Here is an 18976-nt window from a genome sequence, read left to right on the forward strand (position 1 = left end):
TAAAACTCAATTAGAAAAATACAAATAATCCAGTGGAAAAATTAATATAGGCTAGGAACAGAAAGTTCACACCAAAAAATTATCTATAAAATAAAAAAAAGATGGTGATTCTTGCCAGTAACTATAAAATATGAATGAAAACAATAATAAAATAAAAATTCAATACCTATCATATTAGAAAACATTTTTAAAATTGATAGCATTCACTGCTAAGGTGGGTAAACAGGAACAGATACTCCTGTGAATTCTGTATAGGAACAAAAATGTACAGGGGCTACCGGAAGGGAGAATTTCAGAAAAAAATGTAAATACACATACTGTCAGAAGCAATAATCCCAACTCCACCAATCTATACAACCAAAATCAATCATATATATAAAAATTAAGACATATGAAAGACAAGAGCAGATGTTAGAAAGCAAGTGACAGAAAAAAACGACAAAGTCAAAAACCTGTTCCTTGTAAAAATTTACAAATTTGATTAACTATTCACTAATGGATCAAGAAAAAAAAGGGGAACAGGACCAGCATTGTGGTACAGCGAGTTGAGACATTAGCATCCCAAAAGAGCAGCTGTGTGAGTCCCAGCTGCTCTAGTACCAATCCAGTTCCTTGCCAATGCACCTGGGAAAGCAGCTGAAGATGGCCTAAGTTCTTGGGCTGCTTCATCCACATGAGAGACTGGATGGAGTTTCAGGATCCTGGCTTCAGCCTGTCAGCCATTGGTGGGGTGAACCAGCTGATGGAAGATCTCTATCTATGTCTCTCCTTCTCATATTATAGTAAATATTTACTAAAAACATAAAAGTTCACAATTACAAAAAAAAAAGAAAACAGAGAACACAAACCACCAACAACCAAGAAAAGAGTGTTATCACTGTATCTTCCTAATGCATTAAAGAGAGTGGTAATAACAGAATATTCAAAACTTAATACCAAGAACTTTTGGCAGCAAAGTTGAAATTTAATAATTATAAAAATTTAAAGAAGATTTAAGAAGGAAATCTGAAAAGCCCTGAAAGTATTAATTTACTATCAAAATCCTTCCCATTATGAAAACCCAGGTCCCCAAATGTTTAATCAGTGAATCCTTTCAAACCGTCAAATAATAAATTATAGACAAACTTTTTAGAAAATGAAGGAGGGGACACTTCCAAGTGTGTTTATTAGGCCAATGTAATACTGACTTAAAAGTAATTTGACAAACGTTATAGGAAAATAAACGTATAGGCAAATTTGTTTCATAAACATACACGCAAAAGCAAATCAAACTTAATACAGTGTAAGAGATAATGAAAAAATGAGCAAGTATAGTTTTTTCCCAGGAAAATCATTCAATACAATTCACAGTGTTAACAGAGCAAAACCATATTATTATTCAATAGATAGAGAATTACAAATTTGCCAATGTTTGCCAAAGTAGGAATAAAAGGAAACTTCTTCAATTTGATTAACAACATCCAAAATTTAAGATCCAAATCTACTATTAAAATCAATAGTGATACATTGAACATTTTTTCTCCCTAAAGTTGGGAAGGAGTTAAGAAATTCCATTCTTATCACATCTATTCAGTACAGTCGTGAAAACCCTACTCACTGCAATAAGAAAGGAAAAATAAAAAGGTGTAAAAATCAGAAATCCAGGTTGTCTCTATTTAGGATTACCATGATGGTTTCCATAGAAAATCCTGAGAAATCTACAAAACAGCTAAGAATTGAATGAAGTTAAATTTAATAATGTAACATAAAAAACAATCATATTTTATATAACAAAAGCAAACAATTCAAATACAGATATCCAGAACATAAAATCAGAGATGACTTTAAGAAATGATATGAAAAAAAATGCAAAAATTAAACAACAGTTTTGTTGAGAGAAATTGTTAAAGACCTAAATAAATGGAGAGACGTGCCATGTTTATGATTTGGAAGAATCAACATTGTTAAGGTATTTAAACTGCCAAGATGATCTATAGATTAAATTCAGTTGCAATCAAAATTCCAGCAGGTGTTTTGTAAAACAGCCAAAGCAATTTTTAAGGAAAAAAAGTTTGAGGGCTTACACTAACAGATTGGATGATTTATTGTAAAGTTACAATTCAATACATATTGAATTATTTTCAACAAAAGTGCCAACGTAATTCAATGAAAAATTTTTTTCCACTTTTCAACGTTAGAACAATTGCACATCCACATGTGAAAAAATGAATATAAAATCTTATTTCAGATAACACATGTTGTATTAAGAGTTCTCCAGGGAAACAAATTTAATTTGGAATAGATTCATGCAATTGTGGGGTCTGAAGCCCAGGAAAGGGTGTGGGAGCGGGGGTGATGGCACAGGCTGGAAGCCCAAGGAAAAATTGGTGCTGTGGCTGGAGCCCAAAGGCCATTTGCTGGTAGATTATTTCTCTCTGTGTGTCTCTCTGTCTCTCTCTTCCCCCCACCTCTCTCGCTCCCCCCTCCCTTTCAAATAAATAAATAATAAGTAAATAAATAAATCTTTTTTTTTTTTTTGACAGGCAGAGTGGACAGTGAGAGAGAGAGACAGAGAGAAAGGTCTTCCTTTGCCGTTGGTTCACCCTCCAATGGCCGCCGCGGCCAGCGCGCTGTGGCCGGCACACCGCGCTGATCCGATGGCAGGAGCCAGGAGCCAGGTGCTTTTCCTGGTCTCCCATGGGGTGCAGGGCCCAAGCACCTGGGCCATCCTCCACTGCACTCCCTGGCCACAGCAGAGAGCTGGCCTGGAAGAGGGGCAACCGGGACAGAATCCGGCGCCCCGACCGGGACTAGAACCCGGTGTGCCGGCGCCGCTAGGCGGAGGATTAGCCTAGTGAGCCGCGGCGCCGGCCAATAAATAAATCTTTTAAAAAATTCCCAGCTCGGGGCCGGTGCCGTGGCTCACTTGGTTAATCCTCCGCCTGCAGCGCCAGCATCGCATATGGGCGGCAGTTCTAATCCTGGCTGCTCCTCTTCCAGTCCAGCTCTCTGCTGTGGCCTGGGAGTGCAGTGGAGGATGGCCCAAGTGTTTGGGCTCCTGCACCCGCATGGGAGACCAGGAGGAAGCACCTGGCTCCTGGCTTTGGATTGGCGCAGTTCTAGCTGTAGCGGCCACCTGGGGGGTGAACCAACAGAAGGAAGACCTTTCTCTCTCTCTCTCTCTCTCTCTCTCTGTCTATAACTCTACCTGTAAAAAAAATTTTTTAAAAAATTCCCAGCTCTGTCAAGTTTTAGCTAAGTAACAGAGGTGAAGTAGAAAGTCCATTCCATTGTCCTCATAATACCTGTCTCCCAGGTATCTGAGCATTCAATGGCATAATGCACACGGAGGTATGCTATAGACCATGCCTGGAATGTGGCAGTGTTATGGATACATTATGTACACGATTGAAACCTAAATCCAGCTCTGCATTGTTGAGAATTTGCATGACTTTTGTGGGCTATAGTTACCTCAACTGTAAAGTGTGGAGATTGAATCAAATGAACTTTGTTTTTTATGATTTCCCTCTGAGGAAGAAAAACAGTGTCTCTGACATCTAGAAATTGACCTCACTTCATGATAAGAAGTTATAAGGATGATTACAAATTGAACAAATGCTCATGGCTACGTCATGTTCTGTGACACAGAGAATTTCCCACAGATAAGGTCACATGAAGCCTGCAAAATATCAAACAACCCTTTCCTTGCTAAGTGGGTAACTGCTCCTTCCCTCCTTCCCTCCCTCCCTCCCTCCTTTCCTCCCTTCCCTCCCTCCCTCCTTTCCTCCCTTCCTTCTCTCTCTTTTCATCCTTGGCTTTTATATCTATACCAATAACAGATTTATTCCTCTATATTCTTCTTTACATCATATATATTTAGATCAGTATTCACAGTGTTTTCCTCTGATTTCTGACAACACTTAACCCAGTAAGACCATTGTTTCCTTAAAATCTACTCTAAATAACGAAGGAAAAACATAATGATGTATGAGGCTCTTTCTAACACCCTCTTTGAGACCCCTGCCTGCTGCTCCCCATGGTATATTTGTCCTCCTGTAACTAGTAGGAGACTCAGTGTGCTCAGATCTACATGTTCCTGGTGATCTCTGGCTGGAGGACCCTGTCAGTTCTTCCCATGAGATCCCTGGGAGACATGAATCACCTCACCCTCCACCTCCTGCCCCTGGGCCATCCTCCAGCATGGGGTCCAAGTGATGATGATCCTTGGCTACAGGAATACCTGGGGCCTTCACCAGTGTAGCACTGTTGGCTTTTGTAGGAAAACAAAGAACCAAGATGACCTCAAAGCAACATCATGAAAAGACACAGAACTGATTATTAATCCAAGGCTTTGAGACCAATGTTGCTTCACAACTGTCCCCAGTTCTCCAGTTCCTTTTCTTAAGGCCTCTCTCAGAATACTTCTGCCTTTGCAGACAGATCATTACTGAAAGCCGGATTAAAAGAATAAAACTTAAAAGTCAAACTGGTGAAAAGAAAAACATACAAAGCTTATTTAATGTAAAATCTAGGAGTGTGCAGTTTGGGTGGGATTTCAGAACTGCTTCCTTGCTTGCAGGTGTAGAGTGGATGGGCACAAAGATCACAGCCTTTCCCTGCCCCACACCCCTGAGGTCTTCCTCGGCCCTCCCCCTTGTCTGTTCCCTCTTCATCTGCAGCCTTTCCCCTGGCTTCCTCCCCCATCTCAGCAAGGAAAGGTCCTTCCTGGATTGGTCTCATAATCACTGGCTGAGAAGGCCTCTGTCTTCCTGGGTTTGGAAGCACTGAATGCTTGGAGTCCTTCAGAGTCTGTAGGACCCCTAGGCAGGTAGGAAGAGTCCAGGGGAAAAGGGCACAGAGTTTTAGGTTCCAAGAATTCCCAAGAGACAAGTGATGGGGGATGTGCTAAGTGGAGAAAGGCAGTGCTCCACCAGACAGCAAAGCACCTCCAAGCCCCAGCAGCTTTTGTGTCCAAACTCTCCTAAGGATACATTACCAGCTTCAGTGATAACAAATGTTTTTGGTTTTCTTTGTCCACCCCACTTCCTCTGTGAGGCGCTCATATCATGTAGGAGTTTGGTCAGAGCAGCTGCAGCTACTTTGCCTTGTCCTGTAACAACTCTTAGATGTGCTCTGGACATGCCAGCTTGTCAGAGAGTCATCAAGTCCTCTGACATAGGATCTCCCTGTTGTTGTGCCAGAAATCTTTATCTCCTTACTAGACTTTGATTCCCATAATCTGGCTAGGAAGATGACAGTGGTAGACAAATGACAGGTGTAGGCAGAGGGTCCAGAAAATCAGACTGTATATCTCACGCTGCTTCTACTCTGCAACCCCGAGGCTCAACCCTCCTATGACATCACCACTACCACTCCAGGTGCCCAGGGTCTTACTCCCTTCTCTATAGGTCTCCAATCCTCCAGGATTTTGGTAACTATCTCAGGCTATACTGAATGCACCTCATAGGTGCTCTGAACACCCCACTCCTCCACCTCACACCATTCTTGCCCAGTCCCCAGCCCTTTCTCTGTCTGACTGGCCTCTGCCAATATTTGGAGATGTACCCCAGAGACCGTCCATACCAATGCCCCAGGACTTTATTCCTTACTGCCCTGGATGCCTTAAATTCCAACTTTTGTATCCTCAGGCATGAGACACTGCAAATCTCTCAGCCTCAAACTCTGCCTGACATCCTGGAAGCTCACTGCTCAAACTTAGCAACCACCATAACCCTCCTATGACAGCACCACTACCACTCCAGGTGCCCACTGTAGAGCACTTTCTTGACATTGAGGTTTACAGCCTTAATTTTTGGATGCCTTGATTACTCTCTCCTAATTTCAAACATATACCTTAGAAATTTTGTTTAGTGTTCACATCTTGGGGTGAAGATGGTTCATCTCATGCAAGCCATTCTACCATACCTGGAAGCAGATGTCAGCATCCACTAAGGTACATGCTGTTTTTCCACAAGGGAACCATCTCTAGGACTGCAAATGCAGCCATGACAGACTATGTTTATCAGGGTGCTTTGCTGTTGTTTATTTGTAAAGTAGACTTACAAATGGAGAGAGAGAGATACAGAGATTGAGAGATTGAGAGAGTGAGAGAGAGAGAGAGAGAGATAGACTGACTCTCCATCCTCTGGTTCACTCTCCAAATGGTTCACAACAGCTAAGGCTATGCCACGCCAAAGCCAGGAGCCACAGCTTTATTTAAGTCTCCCATGTGGCTGTAGGTGCCCAAGCACTTGGGTCATCCACCCTGCTCTTCCCAGGCTCTCCAGCAGGGAGCTGCTTCAGAAGTAAAGCAGGCAAGACTCGAACTGCTGCCCATACCAGATGCCCGCACTGCAGGCTGTGGCTTAACCTGCTGCATCACAGTATTGGTCCCAGGGTGCTTTGTTTTTTAGCAACACAAACTCTCACCAACTTGATCATAAAAGGAATGAATTGATAGAAGTTCTTTTACCCTCACAGAAGGTAAGAAAAAGCTGAAAATCTTCCACCATTTTGGTTTTTGCATTAATTTACTCAAGAAGCAGACTCCAGGGAGAGCCTGCCTCTGCCTCTACTTGTGTGGATGAACCCAGATGATATTCTCCTGAAGAGCCCCACCCATGGGGAGGTGGGAAACTGTAGCATCACTACCAAGAGAAAAGGTTCATACTTACCTGACAGTCTATAGTATTCCCACCTGCAGTGCAAGAGGAATTGGTGAAAAAGCAAAGTTCTTATTTAGTGATGCAGTCCCCATCACATTGCGCTACAATTTTCTAGAGTGTTCCTGATGAACTCAGAAAAGGGCAGGGAGACTGGGCTGTTCCGTCCACCTAGAAAAGTCCCCGTTAGCATATGTTGGGTACTTGCCACTACCCTATGCCACCCTGGCCCAATGCCCATGGTGGAGTCTGTGCATGTAGAAGACAACTGTAACCTCCTCATCTTTGTATTCCCAGCAGACTCAGTGTAAGAAGCAGCACCGAATTCCCAGAACAAGAAGGTCCACATGGGGCCAGTGCTGGGGCATGGTGGGTAAAGCTGCCTCCTGTAGTACCAGCAACCTATATGTGGGCCAGTTCGAGTCCCAGCTGCTCCACTTCTGATCCAGCTCTCTGCTTTGACATGGGAGAGCCATGATGTAAACCCAATAGCCTCATAGGGACAGGGGAAATGGAGGTCAAGAGACCAGGGACTCCTCATGGATGAGAACAGGCCATGAGCCAGACCTCAGTCAGCTTCTGTACCTTCCATTCTAATGTTTTCTAAGTGGGAAGATGGACTTCAGGACTGACAAGACAATCTGCTCCATCATTGTGAAGGAACCTAGCCCAGGGAGCCAGGGCCCTTCTTAAAGATGAATCAGATGGCTCTGATTCATCATTGACATTTTAGCAGAGTAAGGAGTGAACATTTGAGTGCTGTCCTAAACATTTTTTACTTCAGAGCTTTCTCCAAAAATGAGAGATGATGTGTTTCATTTGTGTATTTTTCAAAAAGATTTATTTATTTATTTGAGAGTCAGAGAGAGGAAAGAAGGAGAGAGGGAAAGACAGAGAAATGGAGAAAGAAAGGGAGAGAGGGAGAGAAGGAAGGAGGGAGGGGGAGAGAAGGAGGGAGGGAGGGGGAGAGAAAAGGGGAGAGAGAGAGAGAAAGGTCTTCCATCGGCTGGTTCACTGCCCAGATGGCTGCAATGGGCAGAGCTGGGACAATCTGAAGCCAGGAACTGGAGCTTCCTACAGGTCTCCCACATGAGTGCAGGGTCCCAAGGACTTGGGCCATCTTCTACTGCTTTCCAGGCCATCAGCAGAGAGCTGGAACAGAAGTGGAGCAGCCGAGACTTGAATCAGCGCCCATATGGGATGCTGGCACTGCAGGCAGTGGGTTTACTGGCTATGCCACAGCGCAGGCCCTCACTTTTGTATTTTTACACAAGAATCACAAAGCATAGCTTTGCTCCAGGATCACTGTCTCCCTGCTGTCAAACTGTAACTTAGCACTTAACTCCACATGACTTGGAATACTGTAAGTGCAAAATTACATCCTTGCATTTTTTGCATGTGATTAAATTTGTCTTAGATTCCACATATGACTGAGATCATGAAGTAGTTGTCTTTCTTTGTCTGGTTTACTTCACTTAACATAATGTTCTCTAGTTTCAGAAAGATTTAATGTATTCGAGATCTTTTTTTTAAGATTTATTATGTTTATTTGAAAGACAGAGTTACAGAGTGAGGTAGAGATAGAGAGAGAGATCTTCCATCCCTGGTTCACTCACCAGATGGCTGCAACAGCCAGAACTGAGCCTATCCGAAGCCAGGAGCCAGGAGCTTCTTCTGGATCCCCCAGATGGGTGCAGGGGCCCAAGGACTTGGGCCATCTTCCACTGCTTTTCCAGGCCATAGCAGAGAGCTGGATCAGAAGAGGAGCAGCCAGAACTAGAACCAGTGCCCATATGGGATGCTGGCGCTTCAGGCCAGAGCTTTAACCTGCTGTGCCACAGTGCTGGGTCCCTGTATTCAAGATCTTAAACTTCTAATATTATAATATTGGTGGCAAGTAATTTTCATTACCATAAATTATTTATTTTGCAAGTATTTTTTAAATTTTTAGCAATAATTTCCCCAATTTTTTATATTATCTCCTTTATATACGTTTAAAATATTAGACACAGAACTTGTTAGAAGCTAAAAAGGAAAAGACGCTCTTTCTTTGGAATTAACACGACATCTCATTTCACTGAAAGGTGAATATCAAGAATTAAAGCTGCTAGGTCACACTTGAGATCTTGTGGATCCCCAAATAGCCTTGAAGTCTAAATATGAAAATACCATTCATAAACCATAACAAAATCCTCAACTCAAAAGAAAACTCTCTGCAGTTTATACAGCTATATCCATAGTCAACATCTTTATAATATCCAGAGACCTACCAGATTTTTAGGCATGACAATGAAAATAGGTTTACATTCAGAATGCAGAGCTTACCCCAAGATGACCTTACTTGAAGCCTGGTCCCTGGAGAAGACCATTCCATTCTTCACCTGTCACAAAGTCACCACTGTCAAAACTAGAAGTCCAGAGACACTCAGTATATGACAGGCAGAACTGCATTTTGAACAAAGAGAATTCCCGTAAGATATGCTGTCCATGCTCATTGGAATGGGGAATGGTACTCAAATTCCTTAGGATGCCCCAGAGACTCACAGAGCTGCTGCTTACATGGATCTGGAGTGCCCTTTCATGGTTGCCTACAAGTGTGCATAGCTGTGCACTTCTGATATAGCTTCCAGAAATTCTGCTAAAAACTGGCCTGAAGGAGCTTCTGTGACTGTCTTCAAAATCTGTCAAACCAGCTGGTCACCAGAGACTACTGTGCTATCTGATGGGTGGCTTCATTTCCTTTCCCTCCCCCACCTATTCTTTAAAAGCAGGAGAAGGATGTCCCAGTATGATTCAATGATTTCTCTAAAACATAAAATAGTCAACACTGATTAGATAATACTTGGGCAGATGTGAAATCTCAAGAGTCTCCTAAGGTTATGATGTTGACTCCTTGGTTTACCTGGGGCCAAATTGCAAGGAGTTCTTTGTGGCCTTTGCTGTGGCTATAGGCTAGACACCTGGTGGAGGTCCCCATGGTAGACATTCTCTTGCATCTGGGCCCCCGAGTGTTCATCAGTGACAGAGCCATGATCCAGACCTGCTGAAGAAGGTCCACACTAGGTGCCTGAGTCATTACCACTTTTGTATAAGCAGGCTTCAGTTGTGTCAACTCTAGCCACATTAATGTCATATTTGCTAGGATGTTCCTAGTGGGTCCTTAGGCTAAGCAATCCTACTGAATTCATGCTATCAAAGCTGGCCACATCTGGCATTCCCTGGGAGCCACAGCAAAGCCAGAGCCAGGCCTGTGACCACAGGCTGGGTTTCCCTTCAATGCATGTGTGCACATGCATAAGTGTGCACATACTCACATGTTATTAACACTGTCCACACTGATGCAACATCATCAGCTGAGGGTTATCAGAACACAGCAGGGCTTGTGTCTTTTATGAGACTTATTTCAGGCTGGTCAGAGTGAGAGGACAGTGTATGTGTATATATATATATATATATATATATATATATATATATATATAGCACTGACATTCAATCAAGTCTCTTGCAATTACTCCAATTCATTCAGATAGTGTTTCTCCCCATTATTTCTTTCAAAAAAAAAAACACTTCCAGGGGAAATTTTGAGCCCCTTATATAAAAGGTTAATGAAGAAACATGTGAATTCAAGGACCCAGAAATGAGTTGCTAACTCAAGAGTTATAATGGTGAATAAAGCAAGTTCCAAATGCACCACACCTGGAGGAGGTACAAATTTGAGGAGAGGGCCACAAGAGTTTAAGGAAGAGTTTTTTATCTGTATATGCTTGGAGCTAACAGTACTCCCACTGTGGTGGTTCCAGTTGTCACAACTGTGAATTAGTTGTTTTCATAAAGCTCTCTCCTGAAAAAGACTGAACCTTCCCTTCGCTAAAGAACATGACCTCCAAAGGCTGCGCAGCTGAAAAGACTAACTCAAGCCTGACAGGGTGGAAACCAACAGTGAGGCAACAGGGACAGGCTCTGGAGGGCTTCCAAAAAGGGAGCACTTACCTCGTGGCTAAGTAAGGTAATCCATGTGGAGGCCAGGTGCAGAGCAAATACATGGGGAGCATGTTTAGAGCTTCTCAAACACTGAAAAAGAAAAATCACTAACATTCCGTCATTGCAAAGATGAGCTATGACTAAGAGCTCTGACCACTGTGTGATGGAGCCTTGTGTTAGAGAAGATGGGCAGGCATGAATCTGCAGGAGGCTCAGGTAGGACCACACCACCCTGCACAGGCCAAGGTCCCAAAGTGAATGATGAGAACATGGCCCCCTCCCATCCCATAGTATGGACTTGAATCACCGTGCTCCTCCAAGCAGGCTGCAAGGCACATCATGCCCTCCTCTCAGTGTGGGCTCATTTCTTTACTACCCGTTTCTCCATGGTAATGGGGTACCCCTGATGCTTTCCAACTCTCTGAGGGTCATTCAAGGCTGGTATCTATCCACCTTATTAGCTTCTGTCACATCCACCAAGAGCCTCTCCTCTAATCCACAGATGGATACTGGATAGTGGGAATAGTCCAGCAAGTCGCTGGCAAGGGCAGCACCAAGGACAGCACCCACCCACAGCTCTCTAAGTGGTGGTACAAGGAGGCCAAGGAGGAGAGGAAGAGAGCAGAAGAGGCAGAGAAGCACCTGGAAGAGGCGCCAAGAGAGGCAGGTGCTGAGCTGGAGGAAATATACATGACTGAGCCGGCTGTACTCATCCAATTCATGGGAAGGATCTCCCCGGCAGGGTGCCTCTGCAGAAACTGCTTCCCAGGACCCACAAAGTCTTCTTCTGTGTTTCCAAGTTGTCTGTTAAGGCTGCTCCCAGGAATGCTTTTGGGTAGAGTCGATTCCCTTAGCAATCAGAACCCCTATTGAGCAATTTACCTAAAAGTCTCCCTTTAGAGAACCTCAATTAACAATTTTCTTCCAGGGCTGGGCCAGGCCAAAAGCCAAGAGCCAGAAGATTCTTCCAGGTCTCTCACATGTGCATGGAGGGGCCCAAGCATTTGGGCCATCTTTTGCTGCTTTTCCCAGTGAATCTACGGTAGATTCACTTCCAATTCTGCTCCCTACTAATATGCGTGGGGAAGTAATGGAAGATGACCTAAGTATTTGGGCCCTTGCACTCGCATGGGAGACCCACATGAAGCTCCTGGATCCTGGCTTTGGCCTGGCCCAGCCACAGCTGTTGTGGCCATTTGGGGCAGGAGTAAAGTAGTGGATGGAAGATCTCTCTATCTCTCCTTCTCTCTCTCTGTAACTCTGTCTTTCAAATAAATAAAATAAATCTTAAAAAAAATCCTTAACTGGGGCCTGTGTTGTCACAGCAGACAAAGGCTCCACCTGCAATGCTGGCATTCCATATGGGCACTGATTGAGTCCTGGCTGCACCCTTCCTGAACCAGCTCTCAGCTAATGTACCTAGAAAAGCAGCAAAAGATGTCCCAGATGTTTGGGTCCCTCCATCCATCTGGGACACCCAAATTAATTTCCTGGCTTCTGGCTTCAGCCTGGCCCAGCCCTGGAAAAAAAATTGTCACAGCTGGTAAAGTCTCTGCCTGCAATGCTGGCATTTCATGTGGGCACTGGTTGAGTCCTGGCTGCTCCCCTTCTGCTCCAGATCACTGCTAATGGGAAAAGCAACTTTGGACTATTCCCACTATCCAGTATCCATCTGTGGACTAGGGGAGAGGCTCTTGTGGATGTGACAGAAGCTAATAAGGTGAATAGATACCAGGCCTTGAATGACACTAAGAGAGTTGGAAAGCATCAGGGGTACTCCATTATCATGGAGAAACGAGTAACAGAGTAAAGTTGCTTTTGTCATTGCACATGTCATGACCATGGGCCCATCCATATCACAATGTGAGTAGGGGTGGTGCTGGATCCTCCTTATTTCCTCACTTTCAGCACTATTAGGCATTGAGCAATCAGGGATTTCAGACTCTCCAAAAACCCTTCAACTCAGCGTCAGCATGCACCTGGGCTGTTGGGAGATTGACATGTTGAAGACACAGGGTTCAAAATCAGACTTCATGGAGCTACTCCTTAACTCTATAAAGGTCTATCCACCACCTTGAGAACAACTGGGAGTCTAGGAGTTACAGGACAGAGGCCCATGCCTGTTTGAATTGAAAGGGGTCACCAGTAGGAGGCCTTGTCTGTGTGCTCCTCACTGGAAGAGTGAACAGAATGGACCACATGGAGGGCTCATGGGGGAACTTTTAGGTCCATTCTGAAGCAACCAGATCATTTTCATATCATTTTGACACAAGATTTCCCAGGGAACAAGACGTCTTCTGGTCCCTGAGGTGGAAAGAGAAACACTCTCTAGTACTAAGAGAGAAAAAACCTGCCATCCCAGAATATTATATCCTGCAAAGCTCTCATTTGTGAATGAAGGTGAAATGAAGACCTTTCATAGCAAACAGAAATTGAAAGAATTTGTCACCACTCGTCCAGCCCTGCAAAAGATGTTTAAAGATATGTAACACACAGAAACACAGAAACACAGCCATCAATATGAAAGAAGGTAAGAGAAGAAAACCTCCCAGTAAAAGATCACAGGAAATTCAAAGCATATATTAGAAACATCTTTGGGAAAATGGCAGGGCAAAGTTACTGCTTATCAATAGTCACATTGAATGTTAATGGCCTCAACTCTCCAGTTAAAAGACACAGACTAGCTGAATGGATTAAGAAAGAAAACCCATCTATTTATTGCTTACAAGAAACACATATTTCAAACAAAGATGCATGCAGACGGAAAGTGAAAGGATGGAAAAAGATATTCCATGCGAACAGAAACCAAAAAAGAGCTGGTGTAGCCATATTAATATCAGACAAAATAAACTTTAACACAAAAACCATTAAGAGAGACAAAGAGGAGCACTATATAATGATTAAGGGATCAATTCAACAGGAAGATGTAACTATTATAAATGTATATGCACCTAATTACAGGGCACTGGTTTATTTAAAATATATGTTAAGGGACTTAAAGGGAGACCTAGACTCCAATACAATAGTATTGGGGGACTTCAATACTCCACTTTCAGGCCAGCGCCGTAGCTCAATAGGCTAATCCTCCACCTAGCAGCACCGGCACACCAGGTTCTAGTCCCGGTCGGAGCGCCGGATTCTTTCCCAGTTGCCCCTCTTCCAGGCCAGCTCTCTGCTGTGGCCCAGGAAGGCAGTGGATGGCCCAAGTGCTTGGGCCCTGCACCCCATGGGAGACCAGGAGAAGCACCTGGCTCCTGCCTTCGGATCAGCGCAGTGCACCAGCCGCAGCACACCAGCCGGGGCAGCCATTGGAGGGTGAACCAATGGCAAAAGGAAGACCTTTCTCTCTGTCTCTCTCTCTCTCACTATCCACTCTGCCTGTCAAAAAAGAAAAATACTCCACTTTCAGAAATAGACAGTACAATCAGACAGACGATCAACAAGGAAACAGCAGATTTAATCATCACTATAGCCCAAATGGATCCAACAGATATCTACAGAACTTATTATCCTACACTTAAAGAATTTTCATTCTTCTCAGCAGTACATGGAACCTACTCTAGCATTGACCACATACAAGGCCATAAAGCAAGTCTCAGAAAATTCAAAAGAATTAGAATCATACCATGCAGCTTCTCAGCCACAGTGCAATGAAGCTGGAAATTAGCAACTCAGGAATCCCTAGAGCATATGCACACACATGGAGATTGAACAACATGCTCCTGAATGAACACTGGGTCATAGAAGAAATCAGAAGAGAAATCAAAAACTTTCTGGAAGTAAATGAGGATAACAACACAACATATCAAAACTTATGAGATACAGCAAAAGCAGTGTTAAGAGGAAAGTTTACAGCAACAGCTGCCTACATCAAGAAATTGGAAAGGCACCAAATAAATGAGCACTCAATGCATCTCAAGGATCTAGAAAAACTGCAGCAAACCTGACCCAAAACTAGTAGGAGAAGAGAAATAATTAAAATCAGAGAAGAAATAAACAGAATTGAATCCAAAAAAATTACAAAAGATCAGCTAAACGAGGAGCTAGTTTTTTGAAAAAATAAACAAAATTGACACACCATTGGCCCAACTAACTAAAAAAGAAAAGACCCAAATCAATAAAAATCAGAGATGAAAAAGGGAATGTAACAACAGACACCACAGAAATAAAAAGAATCATAAGGAATTACTACAAAGAGGCTCCACCTACTCCACTCCGGGAACGGGCACTGTGGGCTGCACACCGGCTGCTTGCAGTGATTGGCCCACTTGGGCGGCCTCCTGCCCGGGCTGCGGCCCAAGCTAGCCCACCATGGAGGCGGGGGACGGCCCTGCCACTGCCGCCGCCGCCTGCTACCAGCCAGCCGGCCCTCCGCGGGATGCCTGTGTCTACAGCAGCTGCTACTGTGAAGAAAATATTTGGAAGCTCTGTGAACACATCAAGAACCATGACCAGTACCCTTTGGAAGAGTGTTATGCTGTCTTCATATCTAAAGAGAGAAAGATGATACCTATTTGGAAACAACAGGCAAGATGCGGGAACGGACCTGTGATCTGGGATTACCACGTTGTTTTGCTCCATGTTTCAAGTGGAGGACAGAGCTTCATCTATGATCTGGATACTGTCTTGCCCTCTCCCTGTCCCTCTGACACTTACGTAGAAGATGCCTTTAAGTCTGATGACGACATTCACCCACAGTTCAGGAGGAAATTTAGAGTGATCCGTGCAGATTCATATCTGAAGAACTTTGCTTCCAACCGATCGCACATGAAAGACTCCAGTGGGAACTGGAGGGAGCCGTCCCCGCCTTATCCCTGCATTGAGACTGGAGATTCCAAAATGAACCTGAATGATTTTATCAGTATGGACCCTAAGTTGGGATGGGGCACTGTCTACACACTATCTGAATTTGCACATCGGTTTGGCAGTAAAAGCTACTGAGCTTGACATCAGGACGTGGAACTGTGGAAAAATTTAGGACCTGAACAAGCCATCCCTCCACGTAGGACAATGAACATTATGGTACAGTTGGCCTGAAATTATGTTTTTCCTCTCTTAATTCAATTGAGTGGAAATACAAATGAACACAAGTATAAACACACTAAGTAAAAAAAAAAATTTTTTTTTTGCTGTGTCAAGTTGAAACTTGATTTAGTGTGTAATTGCTAAGAAATTCCTGTGGCTCACTTGTAAGGTGTATGATGACTTCCGCCAGTGATTGCTGCTGTTGGGTGTGGACTGAGCCCTGGATCCTCCCTTGTGTTCTGGATGTCTGCAGTGTCTCTCCAGCTACACTGGAAGCTCCTGGGGGGCAGAGCCATGGAGCCTTGCTCTGTGAAGCTCTGATGCTCATGTGAGGTGCCCATGAAACATTTTCTTGTGACCATGCTGCTGCTTTTAAAAGGGATAATGTTGTGAGCTAAGTCAGCAATAAATATTAGTCTTCCTGGGCTGTGATGTTACAAAGAATAAAAAAAAAGAAATTACTACAAAGATTTGTATGCCAGCAAACAGGAAAATCTATGAGAAATAGACAGATTCCTGGACACTTACAACCTACGTAAACTGAACCATGAAGACATAGAAAACCTAAACAGACCCATAACTGAGGCATAAATTGAATCAGTAATAAAGGTCCTCCCAACAAAGAAAAGCCCAGGACCAGATGGATTCACTGCTGAATACTACCAGAAATTTACAGAAGAACTAACTTCAATTCTTCTCAAACTATTCAGAACAATCAAAAAAGAGGGAATCCTCCCAAGTTCTTTCTATGAAGCAAGCATCACCTTGATCCCTAAGCCTGAAAAAGATAGAGCATTGAAAGAAAATCACATACCAATATCCCTGATAAACATAGACGCAAAAATTCTCAATAAAATTCTGGCCGGCCGGCGCCACGGCTCACTAGGCTAATTCTCCACCTTGCGGCGCCGGCACACCAGATTCTAGTCCCGGTTGGGGCGCCAGATTCTGTCCTGGTTGCCCCTCTTCCAGGCCAGCTCTCTGCTGTGGCCTGGGAGTGCAGTGGAGGATGGCCCAAGTCCTTGGGCCCTGCACCCCAGGGGAGACCAGGATAAGTACCTGGCTCCTGCCATCAGATCAGTGCAGTGCGCCAGCCGCAGCGCGCCAGCCGTGGCGGCCACTGAAGGGTGAACCAATGGCAAAGGAAGACCTTTCTCTCTGTCTCTCTCTCTCTCACTGTCCACTCTGCCTGTCAAAAAATTTAAAAACAAAAATTCTGGCCAATAGAATGCAACAACACATCAGAAAGATCATCCACCCAGACCAAGTGGGATTTATCCCTGGTATGCAGGTATGGTTCAATGTTTGCAAATCAATCATTGTGACACACCACATTAACAGACTGCAGAAGAAAAACCATATGATTATCTCAATAGATGCAGAGAAAGCATTTGATAAAATACAACACCCTTTCACGATGAAAACTCTAAGCAAATTGGGTATAGAAGGAACATTCCTAAATACAATCAAAGCAATTTATGAAAAATCCATGGCCAGCATCCTATTTAATGGGGAAAGGCTGGAAGCATTTCCACTGAGATCTGGTACCAGACAGGGATGCCCACTCTCACCACTGCTATTCAATATAGTTCTGGAAGTTTTAGCCAGAGCCATTAGGCAAGAAAATGAAATTAAAGGGATACAAATTAGGAAGAAGTCAAACTATCCCTCTTTGCAGATGATATGATTATTTATGGGGTCCAAAGAACTCTACTAAGAGACTACTGGAACTCATCGAAGAGTTTGGCAAAGTAGTAGGATATAAAATCAATGCACAAAAATCAACACAACTTGTTGTTGTTGTTGTTGTTTTGACAGGCAGAGTGGACAGTGAGAGAGAGAGACAGAGAGAAAGGTCTTCCTTTGCCGTTGGTTCACCCTCCAATGGCTGCCGCGGCTGGTGCACAGCCGCTGGCACACCGCACTGATCCGATGGCAGGAGCCAGGTACTTATCCTGGTCTCCCATGGGGTGCAGGGCCCAAGCACTTGGGCCATCCTCCACTGCACTCCCTGGCCACAGCAGAGAGCTGGCCTGGAAGAGGGGCAACCGGGACAGAATCTGGCACCCCGACTGGGACTAGAACCCGGTGTGCCAGCGCCGCAAGGCAGAGGATTAGCCTAGTAAGCCGCGGCGCCAAAAATCTATGCACAAAAATCAACAGCACTTGTATATACAGTCAATGCCACAGCTGAGAAAGAACTTCTTTTTTTTTTTTTTTTTTTTTGACAGGCAGAGTGGACAGAGAGAGAGACAGAGAGAGAAAGGTCTTCCTTTGCCGTTGGTTCACCCTCCAATGGCCGCCGCTGCAGCCGGCGCACCGCGCTGATCCGATGGCAGGAGCCAGGATCCAGGTGCTTTTCCTGGTCTCCCATGGGGTGCAGGGCCCAAGCACCTGGGCCATCCTCCACTGCACTCCCTGGCCATAGCAGAGAGCTGGCCTGGAAGAGGGGCAACCGGGACAGAATCCGGCGCCCCGACCGGGACTAGAACCCGGTGTGCCGGCGCCGCAAGGTGGAGGATTAGCCTATTGAGCCACGGCGCCGGCCGAGAAAGAACTTCTAAGATCAATCCCATTCACAATAGCTACAAAAACAATCAAATACCTTGGAATAAACTTAACCAAGGACGTTAAAGATCTCTACGATGAAAATTATAAAATCTTAAAGAAAGAAATAGAAGAGGATACCAAAAAATGGAAGAATCTTCCATGCTCATGGATTGGAAGAATCAGTATCATCAAAATGTCCATTCTCCCAAAAGCAATTTATAGATTCAATGCAATACCAATCAAAATACCAAAGACATTCTTCTCAGATCTAGAAAAAATGCTGAAATTCATATGGAGACAAAGGAGACCTTGAATAGCTAAAGCAATCTTGTACAACAAAAACAAAGACGGAGGCATCACAATACCAGATTTCAGGACATACTACAGGGCAGTTGTTATCAAAACAGCATGGTACTGGTACAGAAACAGATGGATAGACCAATGGAACAGAATAGAAACACTAAAAATCAATCCAAACATCTACAGCCAACTTATATTTGATCAAGGATCCAAAACCAATCCTTGGAGTAAGGACAGTCTATTCAATAAATGGTGCTGGGAAAACTGGATTTTCATGTGCAGAATCATGAAGCAAGACCCCCACCTTTCACTTTACACAAAAATCCACTCAACATGGATTAAAGACTTAAATCTACGACCTGACACCATCAAATTATTAGAGAGCATTGGAGAAACCCTGCAAGATATTGGCACCGGCAAAGACTTTTTGGAAAAGACCCTGGAAGCACAGGCAGTCAAAGCCAAAAAAAAATGGGATT

At 44.0% G+C, this 18976-nt stretch overlaps 2 protein-coding genes and 1 pseudogene across 7 annotated transcripts in view; 1 reads left to right on the forward strand and 2 right to left on the reverse strand.

Moving 5' to 3' along the window:
• Positions 1-9079, reverse strand: part of LOC108177122 (LINE-1 retrotransposable element ORF2 protein) — a 127542-nt gene extending 118463 nt beyond the window's left edge. Inside the window, 1 exon segment of the mRNA XM_070050494.1 lies at positions 8967-9079. The gene's annotated coding sequence lies outside the window, so the exon portion shown is untranslated.
• The window catches only part of LOC138843059 (serine/arginine repetitive matrix protein 1-like), a 244974-nt gene that overhangs the window by 153144 nt on the left and 72854 nt on the right, over positions 1-18976 (reverse strand). The window contains exons 4-5 of one of the 6 annotated variants that reach the window (XR_011379438.1): positions 10632-10712; positions 8398-9022 (exon numbers count right to left, since the gene is read on the reverse strand). The exons of 3 other annotated variants lie outside the window; for them this stretch is intronic. The gene's annotated coding sequence lies outside the window, so the exon portion shown is untranslated. Of the gene's footprint in view, positions 1-8397; positions 9087-10109; positions 10713-18976 lie in introns of those variants that run through there. 2 more of the 6 variants (XR_011379437.1, XM_051852159.2) reach the window with 2 other exon arrangements.
• LOC100351002 (protein N-terminal glutamine amidohydrolase pseudogene) lies at positions 14920-15563 on the forward strand (annotated as a pseudogene).

Source organism: Oryctolagus cuniculus, chromosome 10, assembly GCF_964237555.1.
Source record: "Oryctolagus cuniculus chromosome 10, mOryCun1.1, whole genome shotgun sequence".
NCBI lineage: Eukaryota > Metazoa > Chordata > Mammalia > Lagomorpha > Leporidae > Oryctolagus > Oryctolagus cuniculus.